The sequence below is a fragment of the Neoarius graeffei genome, chromosome 4, assembly GCF_027579695.1.
Source record: "Neoarius graeffei isolate fNeoGra1 chromosome 4, fNeoGra1.pri, whole genome shotgun sequence".
Classification (NCBI taxonomy): domain Eukaryota; kingdom Metazoa; phylum Chordata; class Actinopteri; order Siluriformes; family Ariidae; genus Neoarius; species Neoarius graeffei.
This window is the reverse complement of record NC_083572.1, coordinates 71,448,708-71,465,713: the sequence shown is the minus strand read 5'-3', so window position 1 is coordinate 71,465,713 and position 17,006 is coordinate 71,448,708.

The window sequence follows — 17,006 nt, the reverse complement described above, 5'->3', positions numbered from 1 at the left end:
GGGCCATTATTCGGGCTAGTGTCTTATCCTGCCCCAAGTGTCCAGCCATGGGATTAAAGTGAGCCGCCTGGAATACCAATTCCCAGCGGCTCTTTGGAATTAAAAGCTGCGTGATTTGCTCTTTCGTCTGAGTGTCCTGCGTCACTCAGTATAATCTATCCTTCATAATAGAAAAATAGGGGAAGGATGGGGTGACGTTCGGCGAGAGCGTTTGACCATCGATTACTCTCACTTGGTCAAACGCATGCCGCAGAGTCTCGTCTCGCGACTGTTCTAATGGGAAATCCGCAAGGGATTCCCTGAGAGAGAGAGAGGAGGAAACTGCGGCTCCTCACTCTGACGCGGAGATGACATAGACGGCTCTGTGACAGCTGCTCCCGCCAAGGCGACACCGGGACCTCCCCCTGCTGAAGTATGGCAGGACCCACTCTTCACTAAACGGCTCATCAACTTCCCGAATCCCGGCCAATCAGTCCCCAAAATTATCGAGTGGGTGAGGCGAGGATTAACCGCCGCCTTTAATATAAATTTTTCCCCTCGGGAAAAAAATGTGGACCGAAACCAAAGGGTAGCTGTGAACATCCCCGTGCACACACAACACCTTCACCCCCTGTGCTCCCCCCAATGCCTCGTTTTGCACCAGGCTTTGGTGAATTGAGGTTTGATTACAACCGGAATCCACCAACGCCTGATATGTATCCCCTTGAATACTCACCGGTATGCGATACGCCCCGGCCCGATCGAGGGTGGCTCCTGGCGCGTCGGGGATCCGAACCACCACGCCCACCTCCATTGCCGTGCACTGCTGTTGGAGGTGGCCCGGCTCCCCACAGCGCCAGCAAACCGGCCCAGGCTTCCTCTCCGCATCGGTGTTCTGGGGCTCACTCACCTGAGGGGGGGGGGAGAGACAGACACAGAAGGGAGAAACGGGAGGGCGCGGCGGGCCGGCTGGGGTGGCGCCGGCCCCCACCTCCGCGGTGGGGGAATGGGGCGAGGACGGGACACAGGAGGAGAGAGAGAGAGAGAGAGAAGAGGAGAGAAGAGAAGAGGCTGTCTGCTGTCCTGCCACCGGGACAGCCGTCAAATGGTCCTCCGCCAGCTCGATGGCCTGATCCAGCGACGCCGGGCGGTGGCACTGGACCCACTCCACGGTTCCTGCTGGCAAGCATGCGATGAACTGTTTTAGTACCACCTGGTCGACGATCTCCTCGGCGTCGCGGTTGTCGGCCCTCAGCCACTGCCAGCAGGCGTCCCGGAGTTGCTGGCCAAACTCGAACGGCTGGCCGACTTCCTCCAAGCGCGGAAGCGCTGACGCTGCTGCTCAGGGGTGCACCCCACACGCTGGAGGACGGCCCGGTGGAGGTCCGCGTAGGCCAGCCGGCGGTCGGCGGGGAGCTGTAGTGCGGCCAGCTGCGCCTCTCCCGTTAGCAGGGGGAGGAGGCACGCCGCGCGCTGCTCCATCGGCCACCCCGAGGTCTCCACAACTTGCTCGAAGAGTGTAATAAATGCCTCGGGGTCGTCCTGCGGGCCCATCTTGATTTGGGTGAGGGGGGACGGGCCCGCGGTGGGAGCGCTGGTGGACCCCGCCGACGCGAGGAGGTGCCAGAACGCCTCACGATCTTCTTGCTGGGCCAGCACCAGGGCCTCAAACCACTGTTCCTGTTCCTTTCAGAGGGTGACTAGCGCCTGGTGCTGGCTTTGCTGGGCCGTGGCGAGGGCGTGGACCAGTTCGGCGAACGGGGAGGACTCCATGGGGCTGATCGGCTGCTGCGCTCCAGATCCCAGGTTTCAGCACCACTGTAACGGTTTGTATGGGTGGGTGGAGCACAAAGGACGGCAGGACAGAGATCAGGTTCGGGAATAGGGCTTTTATTGCCACACTTTTCAGTGAACAACTTTCAACAAAACAGACAGACACACACACACGACCGGCGTCTGGTTCGGGAAAGAGCTCCCTCTGCTCTCGCTCTCCCTTCTTAAGTAGGGCGCGGTCACTGGGAAGACACACAAACACAGGTTAATTGCCCTCAGGTGTAGTGATTCTGCCACTTACCTCCCCTGACTCCGCCCTCCTGTCACAGACCGGCGCTTGACCACGCCCCCGCTGCCATATATATATATATATATATATGGGAGGAACCAAGGAACCAATCATGTAATGCCTCACTCACAACCCGCCGTAAGTGTTTTGGACACGTACGGGTCGCAGGGTTTGGTAGCTCGCAACCGTGTCTCAGTGAACCCGGGTGAAAGTTTGGGGGAGGAGTATGGGCAAAGTACTTGTCAAGTACAGGTTGCACACCTGACTTCCTCGTGACGTGGGGAAAATTGTGCCATTAGCCCGTGGAAAGCGTCTATCTGATGCCTGTGATCAGTGCGTGTTCAGTGAGTGTGGAGTGTGTGAGACTTGCATTTTACCAGTTTCCTGCACTACGAGTTCAAGCCACATTTGTGACACATGTGATTTAGCACGTTACAATCACTCATAACTTGTGTGTGAGACGCAAGCCAGGAGTGGGTATAAAACCAGCATGTCTGCAACATTCTGCATCTGTCTTTCAACATATTGGATATTTTGTTTTAATTTATATTTTAACAGAAAGCTTCTTCACTTATTAATGTGATTTTCAAGAAGGTCCTGATAAATAAATTATTTTCACAAAAGATATAAAACAGAATTTGGAGGTTCAATATGAAAACCAATTAGTTAAAAGTCAACATTATTTTGTAAAAGTAAAAATATAAAGTTCAAATTATTTAAGTTTTGAAAAGTTTTTAAAGAAATTCGATTTAAAATGGCTAATCTTAGAACACTGCTTAAGTGCATCACTCAGATTGTTCCATTCTTTTTTTAAAATATTTTTATTAGGAGGCAAGGCACATCAAAACAGGAATCAATGCCAAATCTACATTAACTACCACACCATCCCTGCACAACAATCTGCAAAATATACACACCGACACCACAGAAATACTGTGCATCTCGATGAATTAAAAGCAAGGCATACAGTCTACCTCCTAGCAGGGCCGGATTATGGACCGGGCCAGTGGGGCCGGCGCCCAGGGGCCTGGGGGGGCCCATAGTGATGCCGATGCCAATTGTGACATCAGAGGGCCTCTATTCTCTAGGATCTTATGACTACTTACACTGTTATAGGGCATATCTGAAGAAAACAGAGGGAAGGGGTGGGTTGGTGGGCGGCGGGGGACGGCAATCAGACGGCCCCTGGCCCTGCTGTAGTGCCTCTTGTGAAAACTCCTGAGGCCGTAACGTCTGCCAACTAGGGGTTCAAGGAAGTAGGGGGAATGCTTTCAGAGGATCCTATGATTATGAAAGCCCCTGCTAAGGGTCGTGACTTCTGGCTATCTGGGGGCCCTAGAGAGAGCCCTAACGGGAAAGCATACTGTTAAGAGTAGCACCAAATTCTGGGCCCTATGGACCTAGCTCAAATGGACCCCCCCCCCCCCCCCCCCAAAAAAAAAAAAAAAACTGACTCCCTATGGGACCCCCCAATGCGTAGGGCCCTGGTGTCTGAGTCCCACTTTCCCCCCTACTGCGACGCCCCTGAAGAGAGCCCTCTGATTACAAACGTCCTTACAAAGGGCCTCTGATTTACCAAGGGTTTTGGTGTTGGGGTTCGTTTTTGTTCCTTACTTCATGTCATGTCATAGACACATAACAACATGCCTTGTGTGCCTCACGCCGGGGACACATGCACACGAATTTGACAAAGCGAAGCGAAATTCGCCATTCATTCCTATGAGGGAAGCGAAGTGGGGCGAAGGCAAGCGAACAGGGCGAAGCGAAGTGAAAATATTTGGCCAAGTTTAATATTATGCAAATGAGGAGCGAATTTTGCCTGCGGCGGCCAATCAAATCAACAACATAAATGTTTTAATCGATTTGATTCGCCGCTACGACCTCAAAGCTGTTGTAAGGACTAGTGTATTTTCAGTGAGAAATTTCGGAAGTCTAAGTGAAAATCTAATATCGATTTTCCAATGGACTGACCAGAAGGGGCGGAGACTTGGGCTCTCTCTCTATATAGGCTCCCTGCTTCAGTACTCCTCACAACATTCTGACCGTTCAGCTTGACAACTTGCTCTGTGTTCAGCCTGTTCAACCAGACTTGTTCAGCAGTTTAGCATCCAACAGCCTTTTTAAAGGCTTATATCCATTTATATATTATATTACACATCACTGCACATTCAAAGGTTCAAAGCCTTTGTAAAAGGCTAGTGCATTTCCAACAGCCTTTGTGAAGACTCATTGTCTTTATTATATTATATTATATTATATTATATTATATTATATTATATTATATTACTAGAAACAACACTGCACCTTCAAAGGTTCAAAGCCTTTTTAAAGGCTCATTGCCTTTAATTATTGTATTGTGTGTGTGTGTGTGTGTGTGTGTGTGTGTGTGTGTGTGTGTGTGTATTATTATTATAATCAGTTGTGAGAAATTTAGGAAGTCCCAGTGAAAATCCAATAGATAGAACACTCCCACATTACACTTGGCATCAGTAATATGGATTGCAAACAAAAAAGTGGGGCTTCAAAACGAAAAGCCAAAAAAAGTAGGGAGGCAAAGCAGGCCGATTTTTTTAAAAAAAAATGTGCCTCTGATTTCTAACTTTTTCGACAAGCCTCAAGATTCAAGTATTGATAATGTCATCAGTGGCCCGAGTTGTAGCAATGAAGAGATCACTACTAGCTTGATCATACAGGAGCCCTCACAGACCCAATCAAGCGTAGACCCGACCTGTCAGGCTCAGGCCTCAGGCCCACAATCAGACCAGGCATCGCCTGAGAAAGTATTTCCAAGTGAGGAGGAGTGCACGGAGCCCAGTTTCACACCAGAAGCTTGGGACTCCAACTCCAGTTGTGAAACACTCAATGACCCTGCTTTATGGCCAAATACCACAACCGACCAAGACTGCACTCTTGTTAGTACAGGAGACTCACTGTCAGACCAGGCATCGCCTGAGAAAGTCTTGTCAAGTCAGAAGGGGTACACCGAGACCAGTATCACAGCTGGGGGCTCAAACTCCTGGTGTGAAACAGATAATGACCCTGCTTTATGGCCAAGTTCCATTACTGAACAAGCCAAGTCGATTCTGGTTAGTAGAGGAGCAGCTGCTTTTCAAAATCGAGGTGAAAAGTACCCTGCCTCAAGTAGGGATAGGACAATGAGGGGCATGACTAGGAGTTTCACAAATTCCTTACTCAAATGTTCTCTACCTAATGGCCAATCTGTGACTAGGCAGTGGCTACTTTACACCCTTCAACTGGTTGCATCTTTTGTTTTGCTTGCAAGCTATTTTCAAGTAAGCACAATGTGTTTGTCCATGGGTTTTCTGATTGGAAACATTCTGAGCGTATCGGTGAGCATGAGAGGAGTGAGGAGTATAGGGCTTGCATGCTAGTATTACACAATCACTCCAAAAATACAGGAAGAGTTGATTCTGATCTTGTCAAACAAATGGATGCAGAGAAGCAATACTGGCGGGAAGTTTTGAAAAGAGTTGTTGCTGTAATCCAGTTTTTGGGGGAGAGGGGCCTTGCTTTCAGGGGAGATGATGAGCAGCTGGGATCACCTCACAATGGTAATTTCTTGGGCATTGTCGAACTGTTGGCCAAATTTGACCCTTTTCTAGCCAACCATCTCCAAAGGTTTGGAGGCAAGGGCAAAGGCTCTGTGTCCTACCTCTCAACAATCTGTGAGGAATTTATCCACTTAATGGGAGAAAGAGCAAAGGAAGCAATTATCAGCGAGATCAAAGAGTCCAAATACTTTTCTGTTATAGTTGACTCCACTCCAGACCTTGCTCATGTGGACCAACTCACTTTTATTTTCAGGTTTGTAAATAATGGTGGAGAAGTAGTTGAGTGTTTTCTGGCTTTTGAGCCTATTGGAAATCATAGTGGGAGCAGTTTGGCTGAGTGTGTTGTTGCTATGGTGGAGAACCTGGGCCTAGACTTAACTAACTGTAGAGGCCAGTCTTATGACAATGCAAGTAATATGTCAGGAAAATACAATGGAGTCCAAGCTCATCTGAAACAAATAAACCCATTAATTTATGTCCCCTGTGCAGCGCATTCGTTGAATTTAGTTGGTGTCAATGCTGTTGACAGTTGCCCAGAAGCTGGTCATTTTTTTGACTTTGTGCAATCACTATACACATTTTGTACCTTGTCAACACACAGGTGGGGAAAGGTGTTTCGTGATACAGATGTGAAACTCACATTGAAATCGTTGTCAGGTACTCGCTGGAGTTCAAGAGCTGAATCCACAAAGGCTCTTTGGAAATATTATCCACAATTGAGAGAGGCACTGAACAATATTTCCAAAGATTCACAGGAGAAACGTGAAACTAGAAGCGAGGCCTCTGCACTCTGTGGCAAGCTGGACACCCTAGAGATAGCCTTCATGGCACACTTTTGGGATACAATACTGCAGCGGTTCCAAGCCACAAGTCTGCAGTTGCAGAAACATAACATTGACATACACACAGCTACACGGCTTCTCCTTTCACTTCATGACTTTGTGGCAGAACAGAGAGACAATTTCGCCTTTTTTGAAGGGTCAGCTTTAAATGTTACCCATTCAGTCTCCCAAGACTACAGGCATGACCTCTAGTGCACAAAGAAGCGCAAACGTATGGCTGATGAAAGTGAAGAGCCAGGTGTTGAATTTAGTGGAAAAGAAAAGTTTCGGATTGAAACATTCAGTGTTCTAATTGACAAACTTGTGTCCTGTCTTAACCATCGGTTAACTGCATACACACACTTGACCAGTGTTGGGCACGTTACTTTCAAAAAGTAATTAGTTATAGTTACTAGTTACTTTTCCCAAAAAGTAACTGAGTTAGTAACGGAGTTACTTTGTCATAAAAGTAACTAATTACCAGGGAAAGTAATTATTCCGTTACATTTTGTGTCCCCCCCCCCCAAAAAAAACAAAAACAAATTAAATTAGTGTAATCATAATAAAAGTGAATGTTAAATGTGTTTAATGACTGAAATGGACACTTAGCAGAACCAGTTAGTAACGTTATCTACACTACATTAATATTTTTGTGGGACAATGTGAGATAAGACATCTATCAAATTTAATATATTTTTGTAGTTATTAAAATTGTTACTAATTACTGGCCACTGACGAGGACAAACGCTTTGTTCCTCGACATAATGTGCATTGCACGTAGACATTTTTGCCTTTTATTTCAAGTAATGAAAAGTAATGCTGTATTTCTAGTTTGAAAGCGCAGTGCTGGGCTGACCGCTCGCCATCGCTGTGTCTTCTGATTGAAAGTGTGTGCAGTAGTGCAGTAGGCGGAGGCTACCTACGTATGTTGTCCAAAGCTACTCTGATTGGCTGACTATGCCGTTGTCTCGCGTCTCCCCGCCCCACACGAAAGCAGAGTAAAGAAAGGCTGAGCGAGCAGCGTGCCAGATGAAAACAGCTTTAATAAAGTAACGCAGAGCATTTTATTCTAAGTAACGGGAACGGCGTTATAACGATGTAAAAAGTAATTAGTTAGATTACTCGTTACAAAAAAAAGTAACGCCGTTAGTAACGCCGTTTATTTCTAACGCCGTTATTCCCATCACTGCACTTGACCAATCTTTTTCATGTTCTTTTCATGCCTGACAATATGTCCAACAGTGAACTCACTTCAAGGGCCAAATCACTTGCTGCAGCATATCCCACAGATTTGGACATGAGCCTGGCAGATGAACTTGTACAATACAAATCATTCATGTCAGAAAATCAAAAATGCCCAAGTACAATGCTGAAGACCATGGTGGATTTGGATCTACAGTCCACTTTTCCAAATGTCTACATAGCACTCAGACTTTTTTTGACCCTGCCTATTACAAATTGTGAAGGGGAACGTTCATTCTCCAGACTGGCTCGTATTAAGAATGAACTCAGGATGACAATGTGCCAAAACCGCTTGAATTCACTTTCTCTTCTGGCAATTGAATCAGAGTTGGTCCAACAGCTTAACTTTGATGAATTAGTGGATGACTTTGCAAGAAGGAAGAGTAGGAAAAAACATATATAGCCTAGAATGAATTATTCCTTAGGTACGGCTTAATTATTGACATATCCTAATCAGTTTCCTTGTTAACTTCTTGATACAATACATATATCTTTAATCACTAACATTGTATGCCTTAATGTTCTAAACATACAGTATGTTCACATGTCACTTTATTTACTTCATTCACATGTTGCCCTCTGCTAGTTTGCGACCTCAGTAGCCTTTGTGTGTGTGTGTGTGGGGGCCTTTGCGAACTCCTGGCCCCGGGGCCCAGACCCCCCATAATCCGGCCCTGCCTCCTAGGATGTTTTTTTCATGCGAACAAAAACAAGACATTACACAATTCAAAATAATAATAATAAATAACTGGAAGTTCTATTATGTAATAATTAAGTATTAAAGCTGCACAGTACAAATAAAACCAAAAGACAAAAAAGGGGGGGGGGGGGGGGAGAGAGAGAGAGAGAGGGTCCATCAGTCAGGGGGCAGGGACTGGAGAGAGTGGAAGAATGTAAGAAAGGAAAGCCACTTGTAAAATTTAGCAGAGTTACCTTTCACTGAATATCTGATCTTTTCCAACTTTAGAAAAGACATGGTGTCATTGAGCCACTGACTACTAGAGGGAGCTTTAGTCGACTTCCAGTGGAGAAGAAGGTGGCGTCTTGCCAGTGAGGAAGTGAAAGCTAAAATATCTAATTGATTAGAGGTAAACCAGTTATGGTCTTCTGGGAGCCCGAATATGGCAATATGGGGGGAGACTTTTATGGTAGATTGTTCCATTCTTTTATGGCTTGGTACTGCATAGTTTGTTTTCCCCAGTTAGTTTTGGGTCGTGGTAAACGAAACTCACTTCCATGCCTCGTGTTGTAGCCATGCTCATTGAGCATATTTTGTGGGAAAAATTTAAAAAATTTCAGTTTAAAGTTTAGAAAATGGGACCCAAGAAGAAGCGAGCAAAAATGAAGTACCCCAGCCTGAAACAGCAGGGGAGGGGGAGGAGGGGCCATCCTTAAAAAAAAAAAATCTGTTTCCTGTCCACCGGGTGAGCAAAAAAATTTTCAGTAGGGAGGGAGGGATTTTTTTTTTAATGGATGGATAAGAAATCACAATGCTGTGTTTGCTTTTTCTTTCAGTACTTTTTTATTACAAAAGCAGACACATTTAATAAAATGACAGTTTAATCAACTGAAACTTGTACAAAAACTTTGTTAGCATTTTAAATGCTGACTGCAACATTTGCAAAACTTTTACAAAGGTACTTAAAATGTCCGACACACGGACTTTTTGTAGTTCTAAATTGACCGTTAGGCCTAGTTCGGATGAAATTACACTATTAAAATGATCACTGAATGATTTGTTTTTCTGAATCTTTACTATTTTGTTGTTCGCTAGAATACCATTTTGCGATTTCACACTTAAGCAAATGTTTGAATACTCCGGATCTCCTTCCTTCATGGTGGCTGCCATTTTTTTGTGCCGCACGGCGCATGCGCAGAGCTGATTCGACAGGGCTTTCCACAAGCGCCGGCTGCCGGCCATACAGCTGACTACACAATTAAGTCCAGCCGGCTACTTTATTATTTTTGTAGCCCACAGGCTCTAAATATTAATTTTCGATTTTAATAAAATTAAATGTTTATCTAACGGACTGACAATAATGTCAAACTGAACCGCACTCATTTAAGTTGTGATTCGTGCTGTTTGTACCGATAATAACCACAAATTCCCCGCCGACTTCGTTGATCAAGGGAGAGTAACTCATCCGCGGCCCCGACATGCGATTTGCGCGCGCACTCGGCGGAGGCAGTAGTGTGTCGGGGCCGTCGGAGGCGACATCGGAGGGAACAGAAGCAGAGATAACGCTTATTTTGTCTCCGGTAAACCAGTCTTCTCTCGTTCAATTACGTGCTGGCATCAAAAGACACCGCTGGTTGTAAATGAAACCAAACTGAGTCATTGGAGTGTATTTGCATACACAAATGGAGAAATGTTCGCTGAGCGTTTGTGTAGCCACCACCGCAGACCGTTGTCGTTGTTAATTCATAGCATGCTCAGTTGCGTGAATGTGTCATGCACTGAAAATAACAAGCCAGGAACGCCTCATGATGCAATACGCAAGAAAAGAAAGATGATTTACTGCCATTTTACTTTGTATTTGAGTAAAGTGAATAAATAAATGGTCTGTGGAAAATACATTTAATTCTGGGAACTGCGTGCACAGGAGTTTATTATTAGTGATGCAGTGCTATGCATTGCAAACTACTGACTCCCATATAGGGAGTCAATAGTTTGCAGTGCAAAGCACAGCAAACTCTTGTTAGTGATGCAGTGCTTGCAAAGCACAGCATCACTATTGTTCTTCTGCGTGTTTCTTCTTATTAGGATGCAGTGCAAAGCACTGCAACTATTGTTGTTCTACGTGTTTCTTCTTCTTCTTCTTCCTCCTACGCAAATTTTGATTTCGAATAACTCAATAACCATACGTCGCACACAGACAAACAATATATCAAAACGTGCGGCTCGATCGGACTCGCTATGCTATTACTTTTCTCTACAGAATACGATTTTTTCGCGACATAGTCGCGAAAAAAATCGCCCAAAAAACCCCCATTCATTTCTATGGAATTAATTGAAAAAAAAAGCACTTTTTCAAACATCCGCTGCTCTGGCATGCTTTCACCTAGAGACGTGATTCAAACTCTAAAATGTAGGAAAACTTCTCCTCTGTGGATCTGGCATTCAACTTTTCTGCTAGGTTCTACACTTTCGGATCAGTCCTGGCTCAAACGCCATGTGGGTTCTGGGAGAAAATCTGGCTTTTGAATGGGTGTCTATTGCGTTACACACCAGTGAAGCTCGTTAAGTCAGAGTGGAGACAGCTTGGAAAAAAAGGTCAAACTTTCTCACTTAAACTGTGTTTTCAGCCACAAATTTCACTCTACAGACATGATTTTCTCAAAAGTAGTAGGAAAACTTGTCCTGATTCACACAATGTGTCTACCTAAACAATAGGATTTACAGTTTTTGAATGAGAAGCCTCAAACTGAGAAGAGGGCAGCCGAATGGCCTCATTGACACCCATTATAAATGTGACAGAAAAGTCAGTCATTTTTAAATCGCTCTAGTGTCCTTATTTTTAACACTACAGACAAAAAAATACATCATTTTATTCAGGAGACCCTTCTAGCGCTCACTGTGAAAGAATTTTGTGAATAGCTGCTTCCGTTGTTGAGTTATTTGTCATTGTTCGAGGCCTGGTCCTTCATAAAAAAACAGTAGAAAACTCCAGACCTTGTGTGTCTTAGCTCACTGACACCCATTATAAAAGTGACAGAAAAGTCTCTCACTCTTAAATCGCTCTAGTGTACTTATTTTTAACACTACAGACAAAAAAATACATCATTTTATTCAGGAGACCCTTCTAGCGCTCACTGTCAAAGAATTTTGTGAATAGCTGCTTTCGGTGTCGAGTTATTTGTCATTGTTCGAAGCCTGGTCCATAGTAAAACACAGCACAAAATTCAAGACCTTGTGTGTCTTAGCTCATTGACACCCATTAAAAACGTGACAGAAAAGTCTCTAATTTTTAACACTACAGACAAAAAATTACATCAGTCTATTCAGGAGACCCTTCTAGCGCTCACTGTGAAAGAATTTTGTGAATTTCTTTTTTTTGTGAAAAAAAAACAGCCTCAGTCGGCATGACACTTCACCTTAGCCGCCCACTTTATTAGGAACACTTCTGTTCGTACATACAAACTACAACCACTCTTCTTAGAGTTTAGAGTTTATTTTATTTTTAAAAGGGACAGTGCACAAATTAAACATTATCCTTGTGGTAAGGACAGATGTCTGTCCCAGGTTATAGCAGTACATGCTAATTTCTGCCTGTAGTCACTTTGTTTATACTCTTGAATAGCTCTTCTTCATGACGGCTGCTGTCTCAAGCACACACATAATCATTGCATTGAAACATCATTGCAGGTCACACATTCACGGCCAGCGAACATGCGTGACCGAATTGCTTCGCGCACTGCATCCTCTCACAATTTCCCCCGGGGAATTGTCCGGTCTAGTTAGGATGCAGTGCTGCAGCACAGCAACCTATGGGCTCCCCTAGGGGAGCCCATAGGTTGCAGTGCAAAGCACTGCAACTATTGTTCTTCTACGTGTTTCTTCTTATTAGGATGCAGTGCTGCAGCACAGCATCCTAACTAGACCGGACAATTCCCCTGGGGAAATATGAATCTAGGACGCTCAGACTCCTTCAATTGACCCTGTCAGAATATGTAGAATTAATAGTTGTTGTTTTTTTTGTCACTATTCACAAGTACCGTTTGCTCTATTAAAATGAGTGTAGGACGTTATTACAATTCAAATGATGCCGCAGGACATTCTCACAACTCATATGACCCCATCAGAATATGCTTCTACATTAATAAATGAATGTAGGATGTTCTGACAATTCAAAAGACCCCTTCAGAATAAGCTTCTACATTAAAATATGAGTGTAGGACGTTCTTACAATCCAAATGACGCCGCAGGACATTCTGACAACTCATATGACCACGTCAGAATATGCTTCTACAGTAAGTAGGACGTTCTGACTATTCAAATGACCATCGTAATATGTTTTTACAATATATGAATGTAGGGTGTTCTGACATATGCTTCTACGTTAAAATAGGAGTGTAGGACGTTCTGACAGTTCAAACGACCTTGTCAGAATATTCTATTACTTTAATATATGAATGCAGGACTTTCTGACAACTCAATGACCATCAGAATATGCCTTTACATTAACATATGAATGTAGGAAGTTTTGACAATTCAAATGACCCCACCAGAATATACTACACTCACTGTAAAAAAGAATAAGTTAAGCTTACTTGAAAAAAGGTAGAAACTCGTTGCCTCAAATAAATTAAGTAATATAACGTGTTCTCTTTCAAGTTATCTTTACTTTACGTTTAAAAGTAATCTCCACTGAAAATATTTGTTATCCTTACTTGGAACTTGAATGTTGAGGTTGCTTAAAACCAACTAGTAATGTTTACTTCATACCATCTAGTAAAGGTTACTTGGAGCAAAGTTGTGTTTACTGGTGTTAAATGGGTTTCTCTTACTTTCAGCTGTGTAATGGGTACCTAATTCCTGATTGTAAGGTTTACTTGCAGAATCTACACCTTACTTATAGTTTGTATGGTAAGTATCAGCAACTTGAACAATTAATGTCTCACTTAACATTTAATTACATTACATTGTGTATGTTATTTTTATTGCAAGACATAAAACGGCATAACATATTGGAGCATCAATACAGTTTTCATTCAGTCAATAACTTTTTTTAAAGCTTACTTTCATTTAACACATCCAACCCAGAGAAGCATAACATTCCACTTGCGCAGTGGGGCTTTGTAGGATGCTTTGACGTGTAGGACAGTTTATCAGAACACTGGCAGAAGGCACAGCACCCCGCCAGAGGTATTTTCACAAGTAAATACACATACTTTATACATTCATTTCAGTATCTATATGCTTATGTAATTAATATTACATATCAGTGTTTTCCCCAGAAAAAAATTAAAGCCCTAAATTCTGGCATGATAATACACAGACAATTGAGTGTCAATGGTGTGAAAGCAAGTGCCAAAGGCGCGAAGCGAAACTAGGGGGGTCCGGGGGCATGCTCCCCCGGAACATTTTTTGAAAATAGATGCTCTCAGGTGCATTTTCAGGGTCTCTGAGAGGTTTTAGATACATGATTATAGGATAGATTTTACCAGTGTTTCAATAATTTCTGACCTAATAAGTATTAATGTATACACATTTGAAATTTCACCTTAAAGTTCAACTGTTTTGTTATAGATTACTGAGGTATATGATAGATTGAAAATCTACGGGGATCCCTTAATTACCTATGATCAAGTAGTGTTGTAACAAAAATGTGCATGAAAATAGGAACAGTGGTTTGCTCCATCTTATGCAATCCAATGAAGCGAATCGATCGTCATGACCTCCTGTTGATCACAAAGGGATCTGAACCTAAGAACTGCCACCTTAAAATAAGTTGCTGTATTACTATAACTGTAATGATTTAGAATGTTTCGGATGCAATTACCATAATATATGTATAACTAAGATGCACTGAAAAGAAAAGTAAGGCAACTGCATATTATAAAGTTTAAATTTTGGCACTTTATTAAATGAACTAGATTAAGATTAAAACATATTTAAAGGAAAAGAAAACTTAATTTCTACAGTTTAAGTTTGCAGAAAGATTATGTACTTTTAAACACATTTCATGAAGGGAATTTGTTTATAAGTGTCAAATGTAGCATAATTTCGAATAATAATGATAAGCATATTTGGCAGTGTGATGTCGCTGTGAGCCTTTAACAAAAGAATAATCCAAGCCTTCTTTTGTTAAATGGATCCCAGTGACATCACACTGCCAAAAATGCTTATGATTATTATTTGAAATTATGCTATATTTGACACATTTGGACAACTTCACTTGGTGAGAGTGTTTATAAGTACATAATCTTTCTGCAAACCCAAACTAATGAATTAAGCTTTCTACTCCTTTAAAGCAGATTAATTCTCCTTAGCTTTTGCTTGGCCCAATGTTGGGCAGCCCTCTCATAGTCCATCTCACTGTCATCCATGCTGATGTAGATTAATTTGTCCAGCGAGTCTTCTCCTAGCTTATTAAAGTCAGTCGGCTTTGTCCGTCTGGCGGGGGACAACATCGGCAGCCAATGAGATCGCTTATAATGAATCGGAAACTTCCGGGATGTCTGACGTTTTCTTTCGATGTTTTTATTGGACGGTTTGAACACGTGATCTTGACATGGCCAACAGATTAGTTTGTTTACATCCTACCACGCAGACATATCACTTTGACAGAATCAACACAAACATTGGGAAAAAAAGACCGCTTGTTTAACACAAATATCAATTGGTATGTAAATGGATCTGTTATTTGCTCTCCTATGTATCTAGTTACTTGTCGGTAGGAAATTTTAATGTATCGGTATAAATCTAAGCGTATTGGATTTTAACTAAAGCGACTAAGCGTATCGGCAGGCAGAGCAAGCGTATCGGGCCCGATACGCTAAAATGCTTTGGGGAAAACCATTTTCAGATACATTTCAGCTAACAACGCCCAGAAGTGAGGACATTGCAATCCCATCATTGCTGTCAGGCCATTGTGCCATGCTCAGTGATAAGGACAAGGACATCCCAGCACCCCATCCCACCACTTAGCAGGAGCAGGACAGCAGCTCGGAGTCAAAGTGTGTTTCAGTACTCAAACTGTTGGGCTATTTCGTTGGGATTTTTTACAATGTAATAAAATGTGCTATTCCCTTATACTCATGTTTTATTATTTGACGTTTGCATGGTTAATTAACATATACTCGAATAAAAACAGCAAATGAGGTGGTCTTCCTTTCTACAATGCTACATGATCGGTTCCTTGGTTCCTCCCCCACTATATATTGAGGTATTTCACCTGACGTCACAGGGTCACGTGACGCCCCGGTGTCCACCATTTTGAACGTCAAGCTACATACTAACGCTGCAGACAGAGAGGGAGAACCAGCTTGAAAAAAAACGTGTTACAGACACCTAGAATAGATTAATTTGTCAGTAAGCACTCTATAAATAACCATGGTGTTTGCTTGTTGTGCTGTGGGCTGCCACAACAGACAGGGACAGCGTGCAGGACGCTCCTTTTACCGGTTTCTAGTGATGGGAATTTCGGCTCTTTTGGCTCCCAAACGGCTCCTGAGATTTTATTTTTGATTTAATTGCTGCAATTAACTAGTTAATTAATTACATTATTATTTATATTTTATCAATAGGATGTTTTCCATTTTATTTTTTAGTTTTTGTAGCCATTGTAAAGCTTGGTAAAGTATAGCAGTGTAACAATGTTCTAGCTATAGAAATAAAACTTACCAATTAATAAATTTATTTTCTCACAAACATAATGCAAAACTGTGTTATATTACCAATATAAAATACACAGCTGATTTTCCCCTCCTCAGGTGCCTCACAGACTCCTCTCCCCTGCGCTCCACAGCTTTAAGCATTACACCAATTTTCGTATTTTCGCAGCTGTGAATGACATCAACCCCCCCAACCAAAAAAAGTAGGCGTACACCATGCTACTTTTTTCCTTTGAATGGTAATAGACAACACAAAGATGCAATCGGACAGCAACTTTTTTTGTGAAAGTCTCTCTCTCTGATGCACCTAAGGACAAAAAACTAATTCGGCTCCCCAACTCGGCTCCCACCGAAGAGCCGGCTCCCGTCGTTCACTTCAAAGAGCCGGCTCTTTGAACCGAATCGTTCGCGACCGACACATCACTACCGGTTTCCTACTGACCCAGACAAGAGGGCCAAATGGATTGCAGCTGTGAAGAGACAGGATTGGGAGCCAACAGAGTACTCCAGACTTTGCAGTGATCATTTCATTTCAGGTTAGTTTCAGTTAACACAATTTTGATAAAATATATAGCAAAAAGTAAATGGGTCAGTGTTTGTTAACCCATCTGAGCAGTGAAACAAGGCAGTGTTAATTTGTCTAGGGTTGCATGTAGCAGACATCAGACATAAAACGCAATAACAGAGGCTAGAAAGAAACGGGACACAGAAATAAATAAACAGGGCTCCATACCAAGGCTGGGTACAGTGTTTGTGATAAAAGACAGATCCAATTTAACATGAATCACAGCTTACTTTCTTGTTAAAATGTGCAAAGGTCTCCACCATCTCATACTGCCTTGCACTGAAGGACTTAAGCGTGCTGTCCAAAATGGCTGCGTCACGTGACTTGGTCACGTGGGTGAAATACCTCAATAGACCAGTTCACAGATATCGCCGCGCATGCACAGGGTCAAAGGTCGAGGCCTTATCGGAGATAAAAACATGGCGGCA